Source organism: Bufo bufo, chromosome 2, assembly GCF_905171765.1.
Source record: "Bufo bufo chromosome 2, aBufBuf1.1, whole genome shotgun sequence".
Taxonomy (NCBI): domain Eukaryota; kingdom Metazoa; phylum Chordata; class Amphibia; order Anura; family Bufonidae; genus Bufo; species Bufo bufo.
Window position 1 is genome coordinate 281508938 of NC_053390.1, and position 17623 is coordinate 281526560.

General features: G+C 41.8%; 1 long non-coding RNA gene across 1 annotated transcript in view; it reads right to left on the reverse strand.

The window, feature by feature from the left end:
- Positions 1 to 731: 731 nt before the first annotated feature.
- LOC120988866 overlaps positions 732 to 17623 on the reverse strand; it is a 32325-nt gene continuing 15433 nt past the window's right edge. Inside the window, exon 4 of the long non-coding RNA XR_005776196.1 lies at positions 732 to 917. This is a non-coding gene — a long non-coding RNA (uncharacterized LOC120988866). The remainder of the gene's footprint in view (positions 918 to 17623) is intronic.

Genomic DNA, 17623 nt, shown 5'->3' on the forward strand with positions numbered 1-17623 from the left:
TAATGTCTCTGATTCTTTTGGCGTGTTCAGCAGACTCGCTTCCAAGCCACTTTACCAAGAGATCTAACTCCTCACTATAGGAAATATCTAAGTCTCTTATGGCATTCTGGAAGGAGGCTCGCCATGCCCTGTAGTTCTCGAGGCGATCGGTGAACTTTATAAGTCCTTGGGTAACCAGCTCCTGTTAAGAACTTAGCGAAGTCCATGGCGGCCTGGTTGGCGCCAATACTACCTGGTGTGGTGTTGTTATGCTGCATGTGTGGTGTATCACCATACATTTTAGGGGTTTCTGGCTTAAGGCAGTCTGTATATATATACTATTCTGAAGCAAAGGGTGTCCCTTTAAGTCGAAACGAAAGTTGTAGCTTTTGTTCTGTAGGGTGGTAGTTGTGGTCAGCATCGCCTTGTCGTATACCGTCCTGCTTGAGGTACTGTGGTTCAAAGTAGGATCTTTAGCACTCTGTATAAGCTGGCTGATATACTGGATCACAGTTGTCATCTGTCTTGGGATGCTGATAGACATATTCTGAGATGCGCTGTGCTGGATCTTGTTCATCTAGGTCTGGCCCAAGTACTTGGCTGTGTTTCTCGGATTTGGGGAACTCCAAGGCTTCCAGGTACTCTGCTTTGGCTATTGCGGCTGCTGCTTCTTTCTCTGTGGCAAGGTTTTCCAGTGACGCTTGAAGAAGTACTCTCTCTATTTCCATTGACGCTTGACGGCGTACTTTCTCTTCTTCCAGGCGTACTCTCTCCTCTTCCAATGACGCTTGCATGCGTACTCTCTCCTTTTCCATTGACGCTTGCACGCATGCTCTTTCTGTTTCTTGATCTGCTTGCCTTAGCTTTAGTTGCATCTCTTGTGCAGCAAAGGAAGACCTTACTTTTGCAGCCTCAGCTTCTGCATGGGCGAGAGCAGCCTTTTCTTTTATTGAGGACTTGCTAGAGCAGCTTGCTTGTTACCTGGTCCTGTATGATGATGCCTGGCTAGCGGACATTGTGTGCCTTTGCTGGTTGCTTAATGTCGCTGTGCAGACTCAGTCTGAGTAGAAACGGACTTCAGCGTGGTCTGGATCGTGCTGCACTTGCTGGGGGGCTGCACTCTCACTTCTTGTGACTGTATGGCAGACGCTTCAATCTTATACACAGGACTGCGTGTGTGATGGCGGCTCCGTGTAGTCAGATCCACTATCATTAGTTACTAGCATCTGTTTTACTGTTTTGTCTTGATACACGATCACACAGTGTGCAGTCTGACATTCAGCATAAACCATTCTTGTCTTCCAAATAAGAGGACTGTTCTTTGTAGTCTAACTTGTTTATTGGTAAAACAGGAGTATTTGATGATAAAACTATAAAAATACAAATAACATGAATAAGCATATAGCATAGCATGTACTGTAACATTTGCATAACACTAAAGCACATGGTAAAATGGCTGCCTATACATCGACTGCATGGCTAGTTAACAGTATTAACAACTCCCTGAATAACAGTTAAAACTAGCTCAACAGCTCTGCATAACATAATGTCCTTGAAACAAAGATAGATCTCTCACCAGATATGATTTTACCAGGATGATGGAGTTTAAAGGGTTTCTACCACCAGAAATACTGTTATGTAGCTGACTGACATTAGCGATGCGCTAATGTCAGCACTACATAACAGTATGTTTTTGACATGTCTCCCTGCAGCCGTTTTGGTAAAATAAGCACTTTTATAATATGCTAATGAGCCTCTAGGTGCTATGTGGGCGTAAAATCAGCACCTAGAGGCTCCATCTACTCACCCTTTATCCCGCCCAGGTCCCCTGTTCTGCCCGCCCAGCTCCTCTTGATTGATGTGACGGTTCGCAGCATCGTTGACGAAATCCCGCACCTGCGCCGTTCACTTCTGTATTCGGCGCAGGCGCAGTGAGTGAATGATGCGCTCCTGGTGCCGGACTCCCCACTGCGCCTGCGCCGACTACGTCACAGTAAGGAAGCCGGCACCAGGAGAGCGGCCTTCACTCACTTTGCCGAAGACAGAAGTGAATGGCGCAGGCGCAGTATTTCGTCAACGGTGCTGCGAACCGTCACATCAATCAAGAGGAGCGGGGCGGGCAGAACAGGGGACCTGTCTGGCACCATTTTTATGCATTGTGGACAAGGGTTTTGGTATACCTTTATCAGGTCTGTATTACTCATTAGGTAGTAAGCTTCTCCACCCTCTCTAAATGTGACATACACTTATAAATTTAAACAGTTGTCTATGCTTTCAGATTTTTTACTATAGCAAATTTTCAATACTTTTGTTCAATTGAAAACAACAGGGAATGTTTTATCCATAAATTACCCAAAAATTGACACATCTGAAAACATCTTTTGCCAAGCATGTTGAATTATTAAGACTGAATTATGACATTTTTCTTTCTGACCCTTTTTACACATGCATCTACTGACTACAAGCTGACATGATGACAATTTCTGATTACTTCTGTAAAGCCTGAACTGTGTGGCTGAATGATCTATGAAGGGTGGATGGGTTCACACTCATAGATTCCCCTCCTAAACTATGGACAAGGCAATATACGTTCCCTTTCTAGAAAAGTAAACCCCTGCTATTCCCCATAAGACGACAATTCTGCAATCAGATTTGCTAATCGTGTGTAATATTTAGAAAGCACAAACTTAGACCAGGCATTGTAAATATGAGGCAAATGTATGACAGTATGATAAATTTGGTGCAACTTGCTAGAACTGAAAACTCTGTTGCATTTTACACCACTTATTCATTGGCCCACTGTACAACAAAATGTTGGTGCATTGTAATGCATTTTAAGACATGCCTCTTCTCACCAAGCCACAGCCTTCTTTCCAGTTAAGCCACTCCCCTTGTCTAGTGAGGCACAAAAATTGTCAAAAACACATAATAAATATTGTGCAAGGCATGCACTGTACACCATTTTTGGGGGCATATTGAGGAACAATTCTGATGCACTTAACTTAGAAAAATTTCCCCTATTGCCGTAACAGAAATATGAAAATATTTCTATGCACTTCTAAAAATGATAGGAAATTATACACTCACCTAAAGAATTATTAGGAACACCATACTAATACGGTGTTGGACCCCCTTTTGCCTTCTGAACTGCCTTAATTCTACGTGGCATTGATTCAACAAGGTGCTGATAGCATCCTTTAGAAATGTTGGCCCATATTGATAGGATAGCATCTTGCAGTTGATGGAGATTTGAGGGATGCACATCCAGGGCATGAAGCTCCCATTCCACCACATCCCAAAGATGCTCTATTGGGTTGAGATCTGGTGACTGTGGGGGCCATTTTAGTACAGTGAACTCATTGTCATGTTCAAGAAACCAATTTGAAATGATTCGAGCTTTGTGACATGATGCATTATCCTGCTGGAAGTAGCCATCAGAGGATGGATACATGTTCTCATTCTGTTTACGCCAAATTCAGACTCTACCATTTGAATGTCTCAACAGAAATTGAGACTCATCAGACCAGGCAACATTTTTCCAGTCTTCAACAGTCCAATTTTGGTGAGGTCGTGCAAATTGTAGCCTCTTTTTCCTATTTGTAGTGGAGATGAGTGGTACCCAGTGGGGTCTTCTGCTGTTGTAGCCCATCCGCCTCAAGGTTGTGCGTGTTGTGGCTTCACAAATGCTTTGCTGCATACCTCGGTTGTAACGAGTGGTTATTTCAGTTAACGTTGCTCTTCTATCAGCTTGAATCAGTCGGCCCATTCTCCTCTGACCTCTAGCATCCACAAGGCATTTTTGCCCACAGGACTGCCGCATACTGGATGTTTTTCCCTTTTCACACCATTCTTTGTAAACCCTAGAAATGGTTGTGCGTGAAAATCCCAGTAACTGAGCAGATTGTGAAATACTCAGACCGGCCGGTCTGGCACCAACAACCATGCCACGCTCAAAATTACTTAAATCACCTTTCTTTCCCATTCTGACATTCAGTTTGGAGTTCAGGAGATTGTCTTGACCAGGACCACACCCCTAAATGCATTGAAGCAACTGCCATGTGATTGGTTGACTAGATAATTGCATTAATGAGAAATAGAACAGGTGTTCCTAATAATTCTTTAGGTGAGTGTATATGCCATCTTTCTGATCAGTTAATTTAACTGGCCCATACGTATAAAGCCCTCCAAATCACTTTTTTGGTACTTTTTCTGTGTAGATTATTTCTTACACAGGTTTTTGTGATTACCGTAAGTAAAAATTTGCCACTTTGTGATTCATTAGCCAAGTGCTAGTCATTATGGGCAGGGTTAATACTTATACACATTAATAAATAGCATTTTTCGTTTTTTTCAATTTACAATAGAACGGTATCTGACTTCTACCAGCAGGTGGGGTGTAAAATGTAAGCCAATTAAATCAAAAAAATAACACACTTTCTCTAATACAAACTGCCACAAATTTCAGAAACGGTATATGACACTTGATACATTTTTCACAAACTAAACTTCAAAAAAGTGCTAATAAATTAAATATAACTGACACAGAATAAACCAATAATGATACATGTGGGCTCTTGTGTATACTATGAAAATTGAGGGTGCCTTTACATACGGCAGATTTTATTGAAGAAAATGTCTGCAACTGTAAATCAGTTCCATTCACCTGCACTGGGCTTGCAGAAATCCATGTGCTTACTATGAAAACAACCACATTCAGATGAATGGTACTGATTTTTAGTCACAGAAATTTTCTGCAGCAAAATCAGGTGTGTGTAAAAGCACCCTTAGGCTACCTACATACCGGTATGGACTGTTTTGCAGAATTCCCGCACAAATTTCCATGCAGATTTCTGCACGTTTCCGCACCAAAAACTTGCTGCACATTTGATGCGGTTTTGCATTGAAAAGGGTGAAATCCGCACAAAAGAACCACACAAAGAATTGAGATGCTGCGGATTTAAAAATCTACACGGCAGGTTAATTTTCATACAGAATTAAAAAAAGCAAAGTGCAAATGAGATTTGTTTAATCTTATACACGTTGCTGGCACATTACACAGTGGGTTTTTCCGCAGGAGAATCTGCACCATGTGCAGGCAGCTTTAGGATAACTGCACGAGGCAGATTACATGCGATTTTTCCGTGTGGATTTTTGTGAGGAAAAACTGCAGCATACCAGCAAAGAGAATGATATTTGCCAAATCCCATGTACACTTTTTGTATTTTTTACATGCGGAAATTAACCTGCTGTGTATATTTTAAAATATGCAACATGCCAATTGTTTGTGCAATTCTACACCTTCTATTTAGAGGTTTTCCACGCAAACTTTAATGAGGTTGTTAATATAAACAGAAAATCTGGACCAAATAAACGCATAAAAACCACACAAAAAATGCACCAAAACTACAATAACATTTTAACTTCTAATAACTGGCAAATAAAAAAGGCTTTCTTTGATAATCGTATTTCTCTGAAAATGTTGCCTTTCAATATGTGGATAATTCAATCTGTCAACCTTATTGTTACATAAATGTATAAGTAACACTGTCTTGTTCTCTTTTCCTTCACAGATGTGTTCAACCTTATCAGTGGACAAATCAGGTTGTTCTTGTGTGGAAATAGCCCATAAAAAGCTGATCCATTCATTGGGTTTTGTGAACCTCAAGGCCCTGTAGGTCACTGAGCAAATCCTACCCCGCTGAATTGTTGACAGGTCTTTGCAGGGTTCCTTACTAAACACCAACACTTAATTGACTGTCTTCCCTCTAACCATGAAATGATTCAGAAAATGTTCGTTTTTAAGCCTATTATCCTTCACAAAGAATAACTCAGTCTGTCCCCATGACGGTGTCTCAGTTATGATTACTATAAAGAGTTGAACGGGATGAACAGATTTAAATGTTATCACTCAGGAACACACTGGTACTTGCTTTACATAAGCTTCTTTTTGTGTAGGAGGTCTGCAAACAAATAATTATGTTTTCTTTTACCTGCATTTAAATAAGTAGATTGAATATTTACCCAGAACCAAACATTGTAATTTATATAAGATATAAAAACAGGAAATATAGCAATTCCACCTAAAATAATGCAACAAAATGCATTTCTCCATTTCTAAGGGCAGGGTAAAAATTTTTATTTAGAGTACATGAAATACACATATTTGAAACAGTATACCAATGAGCAATAAAACACAAAACCGGAATACTGTTGTACAACACGAAGAGAACGCAAGGGTCAAAAATGAATAGCTCCTAGATGGGACAAGCCCAGGCACTCAACATATACACAACTATAATACACAAATGTATATCCAAAAATATATCTTTATTGAAATCGATAAAACAAATAAATAGATCCATAAATTGGCAAAGACAAACACAACCACATGGAGAGTGCACAAAACATGTTGGGACATCAAGTTATAGCATTGCAGGTAATGGAGAAGGTGGCATGGAAAAACAAGTATAAATAAATACAAAATCTAACCATGTGGCTCCCCCACCTAGATAAAAAAGCATGATTCAAAACATATACACAATACAGACCCGGCTAGTGGCACCTCCTAGAGACCCTGACACGTGTTTCGCATCAGCCTTCTCATCTACTCCGCCCTTAGGTTTAGTCCAAACCCAAACCGATTAGTTGGCACAGTGGGTCCACACCCACTTACCGTTACACAGAGCCAAGGTCCTCCGGGAAAAAGGCCAGCTCCATGGGTGGTGTCCACCCCTCATGTAGTGTGCCAAAAGGTATTGGGGGGGGGGGGGGTCACAAATAAAAAATGAAAAAAAAGGTGCAATGATCAGGGAACCAGTGAGAATCATGGCAGGTAAGTCATTTTGATTCCCAAAAGTGATTACAGGTCCTCTCTAACCACTTAAAGACCGTCAAATGTCTTTTGACAGTGGATGGTGAAGGGCCTCAGTCTGCAGTGACGTCTCTTGGCACTGTTGCAGTAGAGGGGGTTACCGGCATCAGGGGAACTGCTGCACTAAGAACAAATTGTTACTAACAGCTCAGGTTCTTAGTGCAGGCTTTTGCTTCATAGCTTGGATCAGAGGAAACTGTTAATTCTTTGCCATGGTTCATACTATGGCATTATCAAAATGGATCCCTCCCTATGATTGGGTCACTGGATTTTCCAGTGACCCAATGAGAGACTGTGGGAGGCATCTCAAGTGTTGCCTAGCCGGTGTCATAAATACACAGAGCATAATGTATTAGCATACAGAAAATAGCAATAGTAAAATAGTAATACCATAATGAGATTTTAAAAAATGTTATAAATAATATAAAGTAAAAAATAAAATAAAAAATCTGTAACCCCCCACCCAAAAAAAAATTAAAAGGATTCTATCATCAGAATTTAGGCCTATAACCTAAACATATGGCGATGTCCCTAGTAATACACTGAATCCTAAACTGACTTTATCAAATGCGCCTGTGGCTCTATAATCATAAAAAACAGGTTTATATCACCTGTCACTCACGTCACAAATGTGTTCAAGGGGTCGTCTCATGATGCAGGGGGCCCGGCTGCAGCCTTCTCCTTTCGGAGCCCAGCGCCGCCTTCTGAATTGAAATCGCCGCCCTCCCTTTCATTAGATCCGCCTACCTTGGTTCATCGCCGCCTCTCTAACGTCCGGTCTCTTCAGCCAGATCCAGCGCATGCGCACTAGGTATAACCTGATGCGCCCCTGCGGACTACTGGAAGCGGCCTTGTTTAGCAAAGTGTGCATGCGCCGGCCGGCGCACTTCGCTCGAACCTGCGGGATCTGGCTGAGGAGAGACGACCCCTTGGACACATTTCTGACGTGAGTGACAGGTGATATAAACCTGTTTTTTATGATTATAGAGCCACAGGCGCATTTGATAAAGTCACTTTAGGATTTAGTGTATTAGTAGGGACCTCGCCATATGTTTAGGTTATAGGTCTAAATTCTGATGACAGAATCCCTTTAATTCAGATGTTCCTATGAATAACAACAACAAAAATTTATTTAAAAAAAACAAAGCCACAGACTTAACTTAATGAAGGCCAACTTAATGAAAAAATAAGAATAAGAAAATAAAAATACTTAAATATTACTTTACTATAAATATATTCTCAAATACCTTTCATTATTTATAATGGCTCATTTTGCCTGGGGCGCAATCAGGGGAAACAAAATGGCCGCTGTCCCATTAGCTCACACAAAACCTGTCCTGATCACACAAGAGGACAAGTTACTTTACAACACTGAAGTAAAGAGCTGCCTCATCCTCCCCCTCCTCTCCTACTTGTCAAGGATTATGATCCTGAATACAGATGATAAGAAGTTTAGCTGAATCTCTGGGGAATTTAGTTCATGAGGAGACATGAAGTACAGAGAGGACAGACAGGACAGACTGTGGTAATGGAGACTGTAAAAAAGAGCTGTTGCTCATCAGCCACATCTCACCCTCCTCTCATGTCTCCTCATCATCTCCATTCCCACAGAGATTCCCCTATATTCAGGATCATGATTCCTAACAAGCAGAGAGGAGGATGAGACAGCACTATGGCTGATTGTGGTGAAGTAACTTGTCCTCCTGTGTTATTAGGACAGGTTTTGTGTGTAATGATAGGACAGCGGCCATTTTATTTCTCCTAATGATTGTTCCCTAGACAAAACTAGCCATTCTAAGTAATGAAAGGTATTTGTGAATATATTTATCATAAAATATTTAAGTATTTTCATTTTTAAAATTCCTGGAGAACCCCTTTAAGGCCTTTTCAGGCCTGGTCATTAAGGAGTTAACAAGCCATGTGGTTAGCCCCTTTTAGGGTGCATTCACACGACCGTGCCGTGTTTTCCGTTCCGCACATTGCGGATCCACAAAACATGGATACCGGCCATGTACGTTCAGCACTTTGTGGACCACACATGGCCAACGCTTTAGAAAATGCCTATTCTTGGCCACAATTGTGGACAATAGGACATGCTCTATTTTTTTTTCCGGGGCCGGCGGAACGGAACAAAATTGCGGAACTGATTCGGACCCATTCATACGGCCGTGTGAATGCATCCTTAAGGGAGGCCACATACAGTGGCACAAATACATATTGCTCCATAGTATGAACTGTGAATATGAATCGTTGTACAGAATCCTTTGCTTTATGTTTGTGCCCTAAGACACATGAAACGAAAAACACTTATGGTCAGATTTATGAAAACTCTCTTTGGGGACGTTCACAGAACAGATTTTACAGTGGAATTTTGCCTGGACATGTCCTCCCGTGATCTTCAGAGCTGCCTCCCATTGAAATGAATAGGAAGCAGAAAGGACGCAGCAGTCAGTGGGTTTTTAGCGAAATTTCAGCAAGGCTGCCCTTTCCAAAATTCTGCAGTAAAACCCCTCTGTGTGAACGGCCCCTAACAGAGAAAAAACGTCTTTGTTGCAAATATGAACCAGTCACAGTGTAGCTTTTATATTTCAAGCACAGAATACAAAATTAAAATTGGGCTCTGATTGGTTGCTATGGGCAGCAAAGATATTCGGATGCGGATTGGAAATACAGTTGTGTGCAGGAGGCCATAGTGAAGAAAAGCTGCAACAAAAAACTAGTTTTTCAGCCTTTCACTGCTATGTACAGTAACGTGGCCACTGTAGGAATTTAACGCTGTATTACACCAGCAGATAATCGTGCAGATCATCGCTAACTAGCGTTCGTAGGAAAGGAACAAAGCTGCCCCATGTGAATCTTTAGTTAAAGGAATGTATAGCTGGAAGATGTGACTGCTAAATGCAGCTAGTAGAATGTAACACAAATTGCGTCATTAACAATTCAGTGCCCTATGAATGCCAGTCTTTGACTAAATCACCAATAATCACAAAGTCATTAGAGGGGACTTGACTTTTGCCTCCCAACATTCAGCCATGCTTGATTAGACCACTAATGCCTTTTTGTAGACTTTATTTGTTTGCTTTGCTTGGTGTTGTTCTATTGTGTTTGTTTTCTATAGTGTTGAAGAAATGTGAAGGTTAAAAATCATCTAACATTACCATTCACTGCAAAAACAATCTAACACCGTTATGATATGGTTTTCCAATGCTATAGATTGATGGTTATCAGTATAATAGAAACTGGAACAAAATACACGAAATAGGAAACCTTGAAAGGATACACACATAATTTGATCTAAGAATACATACAGGACTGTATACAAAGAGAAAATGGAGAAACAGGCTGAAAGGCAGAAATTATCACAAAAACCTAAACCATCAAGGACATGCAAATCTTCTGTGCAGAATGTCTTTCATATGGAAGAACTCTCCGTTTGGGAAGCCCCAGTGCATCATAAATATCAGAAGGTCTGGGCAACCTGGAAGATCTTCTGCTGATCTACAGAGTTTTTATCTAATTATACTGTAGATAATATTTTATATCTACAAACATAGTACACCACCATTATCTCAACAATATAGAAGGAATACCTTTCCCTCCACTCCACAACCCTATTTCTTCCCCTTTACCCCTATCTTTACTACCTGTTCCGTACTATACTACCACTTTAATCTCCTAAATGTTCTTATTATATATTGTATTCTAGAGTAATTGACTGGTTTATTATAAAACCTATGTTATATCTTACATTTTAATAAAAAAAAAAATTCCCCCAAAAATGTTCATACCAAAATACAGTGAATAGCTGTAATTTACAGTTATGGGGACACTGAGGGCATCTACTGGGGCACTATATATGGGGCATTTTATATTGGTACATTATGGGGGGCACTAGGAGGAAGGGGGAGAGAAGCACTATGGGGGCATTTACTGGGGGCACTATATAGGGGTATTTTATACTGGCACATTATGGGGGTACTATGGGGACATTTGCTCACCTGGGGGCATTACAAGGGGGTATTTTTTGCACTGTCACATTATAACAATTATTTCTACTGGGGGGAATTATGGTGGGCTTTATTACTCTGCCATGGTATGAGCCCCCTAGTAGCAGCACCACCGAGCCCCCCAGCCAAATTGTTGAAGTGGTGTCCGAGATCCCCAAGGGCCAAGCCAAATAATTGTAAGTTTTCATGTGAAATATGTTTGTTAGACACATATAGCATACACTGTGCCACACAATTCACAGTATACCTCTACACTGTGTAGTCTGTTCTATAAGCACCATTGTTTTGTGGCGGCGGACAGAAAATAATCTGGAAGTGCCCCTCCCGAGACCAGGCTCTGGATCCGCCACTGCCCATGGAGATACGCCACCTGATCTCAAGAAAATCATGCAGGGCAAAGTAGAGCATTGGAGGATGAAAAGCTCCGATGCTCCACTCATTCATGGTGAATGAGTGCAGATCGGGTTGTGTCCAGGTTCAGCTCTGGACCCGGACAACTCCTTTAATGGTGTAACAACCCTTTTAAATCTGCAGCACTGAATATATACAGAGTTTGGTGAATAGCTGAATGGAGAAGGCAGATGCAGTTTTCATTTATCCTATTTAACATACAGTACACAGCACCAGGTTACTGAATGAGGAGGTTGCTGATGGGTCTAAATAGACTAGCCAGACTGAAAAAAACGTCACTTTACTAGGGATGCTACTATAATAAAATGTATAAAATAATAAAGCCCATTATAGGATATCCTACATACATAAAAAAGACTAAAAATAAAAAAAAATTACAAAAATGAAGAAAAAAACCACAAATCACATTATTGAGACAAATAAATAAAAGAACTTTAGTTCTTGTCTAAACTGTGTCTGGTCCTGAAGGTATTACATTAGCATTAAGGTTTATATGGCCATGTTTTTTCATGTAACATCAATGTGTTTCTGTGTTTTCTCCCTTCTCTGACATGCTATGCTTAAAATTCTTGTATAGTCTGATGTTAATGTTTCAATGAAATGAAAAATAATCATTTGTAATAAATGACCAGAAAAACATAGGCATTAACATATCATAAAAGAGTTTAATCCATGTATCGAAATACAAATGCTGTAATCCAGTGTTTACTGGTCATAATTGTCAAATTACAGAAACATTTCACAAGGATACAAGGCCAAACCACAATCCCCATGGGATGGTACAGATGGTGCCTGTTACTCCTACAATGGGCACAATCCGATGACTAAATAGATGGATGTAACTGAACAATGTGAGGAGGGAAGGAAAGAATTAGACCTGTCCAGCGCACAGGTTCAAAAGATGCACTTATCCCTGACTTGCTGACTACTGCTAAAGGAGAAGTCTGGATTTTTGTGGCCAAGCACGAGTGGAAAAAGAGCATTTGTTTCATCTACGACACATAGTGAGTTCAGTCACAAATGAAAAATCTACCTAGTTCAGATGTAGAATTTGTAAAGTGCTATTTGTTACTATTTTTTTCAGCTATGAATGATGTGTACATATGTTTAATTATCTGTTCACATGTGGACAAATGTTCATCATTTTAATCTACAAAACATTTACTTGATGGTACAGAAACAGCAACACAATCATTTAAAAAAGTAAAGAAAACCAAAAGAAAGCAAAGCATCAGCATTATCATAATGGACTGCAATCTATCTGCATTACGGCTCATGCACACAATGGTATTTTTCTTCAGTGTGCTATCCATCATTTTGTGGTTAGCACACTGACCCATTCACCTGATCCATTGTGACCTGAGGATTTTGCATGAGGCAGCTCCCTGGACGCTTGCATTGTTAATAAGCCATCAAGGATGTTGCGCCTCTTGCACGACAGGGCAAGGTGAGCACCTGACTGTATATTGTGCACTTTCTTGTTCCATATGTCCTACCTATGAGTGTGCTTTCTCTCTTCTTACTGTATGTGCATTCTTGATGTTTTTTCTGGAGAGAAGTGGCTTCTTTGCCGCCCTTCTTGACACTAGGCCATCCTCCAAAAGCCTTTGCATGCAGATGCCCTCACACCTACCTGCTGCCATTCCTGAGCAAGCTCTGCACTGGTGGTGACTCAATTCCATAGCTGAATCCTCTTTAGGAGACAGTTCTGACAATCGTTTAACTTTCTTGGGCAACCTGAAGCCTTCTTCACAGCAGTTAAACCTCTCTCCTTAAAGTTCTTCATGATCCAAATAATGGTTCTTACAAGCAGCAATGTGAAGCCCTTTTGATGCAAAGCAATGATGACTGCATGTGCTTCCTTGGAGGTAACCATGGTTAACAGAAAAAGACAATGATTTCAAGCACACACACACCCCGTCTAAAGTGACAAGTATCCTCTTCTAATTCAATTATCATGAGTGGAAATAAGCCATCACTAGCTGATCGATGGTAGTCTGACACCCTGCACTCCCTCCAATCAATTGTTCGGGTGTAGTTCCATCACTGGAAGGTATCGCCAGAACTATACAGCTTCACCAACTATGTAGTAGAAGGAGCTTGTCACTGCACTGCATTGAAGTCAATGTGAGCAGCGCTGCAGTAAAGAGCTCTGTCCACTACACAGTTGCCAGAGCTGGCTGGGTTGTGGGGTGTCGGACCCTTGCCAATCAGCTAGTGATGGCCTATCCTGAAAATTGGTCATCACTTAGTAAAAGCTAGACAACCCCTTTAGGCCTCTTGGCTGTGCTGCGGGCCGCAATGCACGAACACCCACCGTGGGGCAGCCTCAGCGGATCGTGGACCCATTCACTTTAATGGGTCCGCGATCCGGCCATTCCGCAAAAAGATAGGATATTTTCTATCTTTTTGAGGAACGGAAGTACGGGACGAAACCCCACGGACGCTCTCTGTAGTGCTTCCGTAGGGTTCCGTTCTGCACCATTCCGCATCTCCGGATTTGCGGACCCATTGAAGTGAATGGGTCCACATCCGTGATGCGGAATGCAAATGCGGTCCGCAATACGGCCACGGAGTGCACATGTTCATGTGCAATAAGCCTTAAAGGGGTTCTGCACTTTGTTTAAACTGATGATCGGCGCGGGTCCGACACCCGGGATCCCCACCGATCAGCTGTTTGAGAAGGCAGCGGCGCTCCAGGCGCGTCCTTCTCACTGTTTACCGCTGGCCCAGTGACGTTATGACTAGTATCAACTTGCCTGGGCGGGGCTAAGCTCCGTTCCCTTGAATGGAGCTTAGCCCCGCCCAGGCCAGTTGATACAAGTCGTGACGTCACTCGGCCAGCGGTAAACAGTGAGAAGGCTGCGGCGCTGGTGGAGCGCCGCTGCCTTCTCAAACAACTGATCGGCGGGGGTCCCAGGTTTAAACAAAGTGCAGAACCCCTTTAAGCATCTATATGTAGATATGTATATATGATAACTACTCATAATGATACCTATGATACTTGTTATTTAATTACATTTACAGCGGCATATCCCATAGATACGCTATAAATGTTGGAAATACCCCTTTAATGTCATCTATATATTAAAGTGACAACGGAGACTATTTCTTTACAGTGCATTCTGTGTCATGTCACATATTGTGTTTTATATTGTACAGACCGACAATGGAAGTGACAGTTAGAAATAATGCATCTATTTGTACAAAAGACAGCACTTACCGTATGTGTAACCCCACGGTGTGAGAGATCCATGGTGTTTCTTTGCCAAGAAAAGGGTAAATGTAAATGGAGAAAAAAAAATGGCATTATAACATTATTATACATTATTTATCTAGCTATTATTTAGAAGTGCACACCTCCCAGAGCAGCACATATGGCAGCTGTTATGGGGCCCAGTGAATAGGGGCCCACCTCCTAGGTTAACGAAATAGAAGAGGTGGGATTACACTGGGTTATTCCCAGTGATCTTTCACTGTGGAAACACTGAGGTAGCAAGATGTTATGATGAATGAGTTCCATGAAATCCTATTCACTCATTAAAACTGACATGTATGCGGTTTCAAGGGTTTGTTGCATCTTTTATTTGGCATCGTGTCCTTTCTTCATGTTATTGTTGTGGCTTTTCTGTCAATGAATTCAATGGGCGCAACCAGTAACAGTTACAAAATGATGGCAGCTAGTGGTAAGTCAGCATGTAAGGCTACTTTCACACTAGCGCTTGATCGGATCCGTTCTGAACGGATCCGATCATATTAATGCAGACGGAGGCTCCGTTCAGTACGGATCCGTCTGCATTAATAACTTAGAAAAATTTCTAAGTGCGAAAGTAGCCTGAGCGGATCCGTTCAGACTTTCAATGTAAAGTCAATGGGGGACGGATCCGCTTGAAGATTGAGCCATATGGTGTCATCTTCAAGCGGATCCGTTCCCATTGACTTACATTGTAAGTCTGGACGGATCCGCACGCCTCCGCACGGCCAGGCGGACACCCGAACGCTGCAAGCTAAATTGCGTTATGGATTCCGTTACCACTGACCGTAACGCAATTCCACAATGCATTCCGTCATGCAATTGCGTTATGGTCCGTGGTAACGGAATCCATAACGCAATTCAGCTTATACCACAACACGAACTCGACGTTCAAAATATGAAATTCGCTCATCCCTAGTTGTCAGCACAAGGTGAGTAAATCACCAGCTCAAAATGTAAATGGTGCTTTTTTACTCCTGAGCCCTCTCACACGTTCAGGCAAAAGATTAGTGCCACATGTAAGGCATTTCTAAAACCAGGAAGCAAAATCTGCGTTTCAAAAGTCAAATGGAACTCTTTCACTTCTAAACCCTGTGGTGTGCCCATACAGCAGTTTATGATCATTTTCATAGCCAAGTGTTTCTAAATTCTGTGAAACACCTTTTGAGTCAAAGTGCTCACTATACACCCTGAAAAAAAATGTTGAGGGGTGTGGTTGCCAAAATGGGGTCACTTTTGGGGTATTTTCTCTGTAGGGGTACCTCAGAGTCTCTTTAAATGCGACACAGTGCCCAAAAACCATTCAAGCAAAATCTGCCCTCCAAAAACCATATGACGCTCCTTCCCTTCTGAGCCCTGTTTTGTGCCCATTGAGCAGTTTACATCCACATATGGGGTGTATCTGAATCAGATAATAAATATCAAGCAGAATTAGGGTAATAAATATTGAGGTATGTTTTGAAGTTAACCCTTGCTATGTTACAGGAAAATTGGCTTTGCTTTCATTCCTGTGGAACACCTAAAGGGTTAACAAGGTTTCTAAAATAAGTTTTAAATAAAGGAAATGTGACAGAATTTTTTTTCTGCAAGGTAAAACCAGATAGCAACACATATTCTTTTTTTATTTTCTCATTATAGATTTTTTTTTTTTTTTACTATTTCCTGAACATGATTAAAGGGAGTCTTTCACGCCGATTCACCCTATTAACCTAATAACATTGTTATGTCCACGGCACCCCCCCTATTAAAACGGTGCTTACCGTTTGTTCCTTGCTAGCATCGTTGTGGAGAAAAACACTTTTAATCCGCATGCAAATGAGTCTGTGAAGGTGCCCAGAGCCGGCATTACAACGGCCGGTGCTCAGGCCCCTGGGTCATTTTCATACGAAGGCACTCCCCCTCCGCCGCGTCTGCCCGCCCTTAGTCTCTGTTCTAACCTCCCTCCTCCCGTCCGTAATCCCGCGCATGCGCCGATGAACGCGATATCGGCGAGTGCGCATTGAATGAGCACTGTCGGGCCGGGGCATCGCAGTTTAGCGTGCGCATGCGCGGGATTACGGACGGGAGAAGGGAGGTTAGAACAGAGACTAAGGGCGGGCAGATGCGGAGGAGGGGGAGTGCCTTCGTATGAAAATGACCCAGGGGCCTGGGCACCGGCCGTTGTAACGCCGTCCCTGGGCACCTTCACAGACTCATTTGCATGCAGATTAAAAGTGTTTTTCTCCACAACGATGCTAGCAAGGAACAAACGGTAAGCACCGTTTTAATAGGGGGGATGCCGTGGACATAACAATGTTATTAGGTTAATAGGGAGAATCTGCGTGAAAGACTCCCTTTAAGGTGGCGGCCATCTTGGTTGAGCTGTTCTTAACAGTATTTAGAAAACAATAAGAAAATTGCTTTATGGTAGCCACATGGGCCATGGACACAATGGTCTGGAGGGGACCTCATTGACTTTTATGGGATAGTTTTCTAGTAATGCTTTGTGACTTGTGAAGAGGTCAGGAGTGAGTAAATAAGCTTTGACAATCACCCAATGTGAACAGTGGATCCTGTGTTATCTATACACAGTGGCGATATCTGTCATTCTAATCTTAGCTGTAATAATAAGCAGATAACTGCAGTAAAGTGGTGCCTATTATTAGGCTTAGTGGCCAGTGGAAAAATGGCAGGATTTTATGTTTTTTGTTTAAAAATAGAAATTGACATGGAAAATAAACACATTATCAAAAATTCTCTAAACAAGGATAGTACTGTTCTATTAGGGGCCGGCCGTTCCGCAAAATATGGAATGCACAAGGATGTCATCCATATTTTTGGCGGATCCATTTTTTGCAGACCACAAAATACATACAGTCGTGTACATGAGCCCTAAAACAAAATAAAAAGAAAGTTTACAAGAAAATAGCAAATTTCTTGTACATTTTAGATTTTTTTTTGACATACATATCCGCTACAGGAGTCGCTACAAGGCTGCCCATGTTCACTATGGACCAGGATCCTCTCTTACAAGTTTGGCGCATAGAGGGGCTTCCAGATAAGCCCTATATGGCATAGAAATGCCCACAGTAAGGCAGGAGTTGTCCTACAGCCATACGTAAC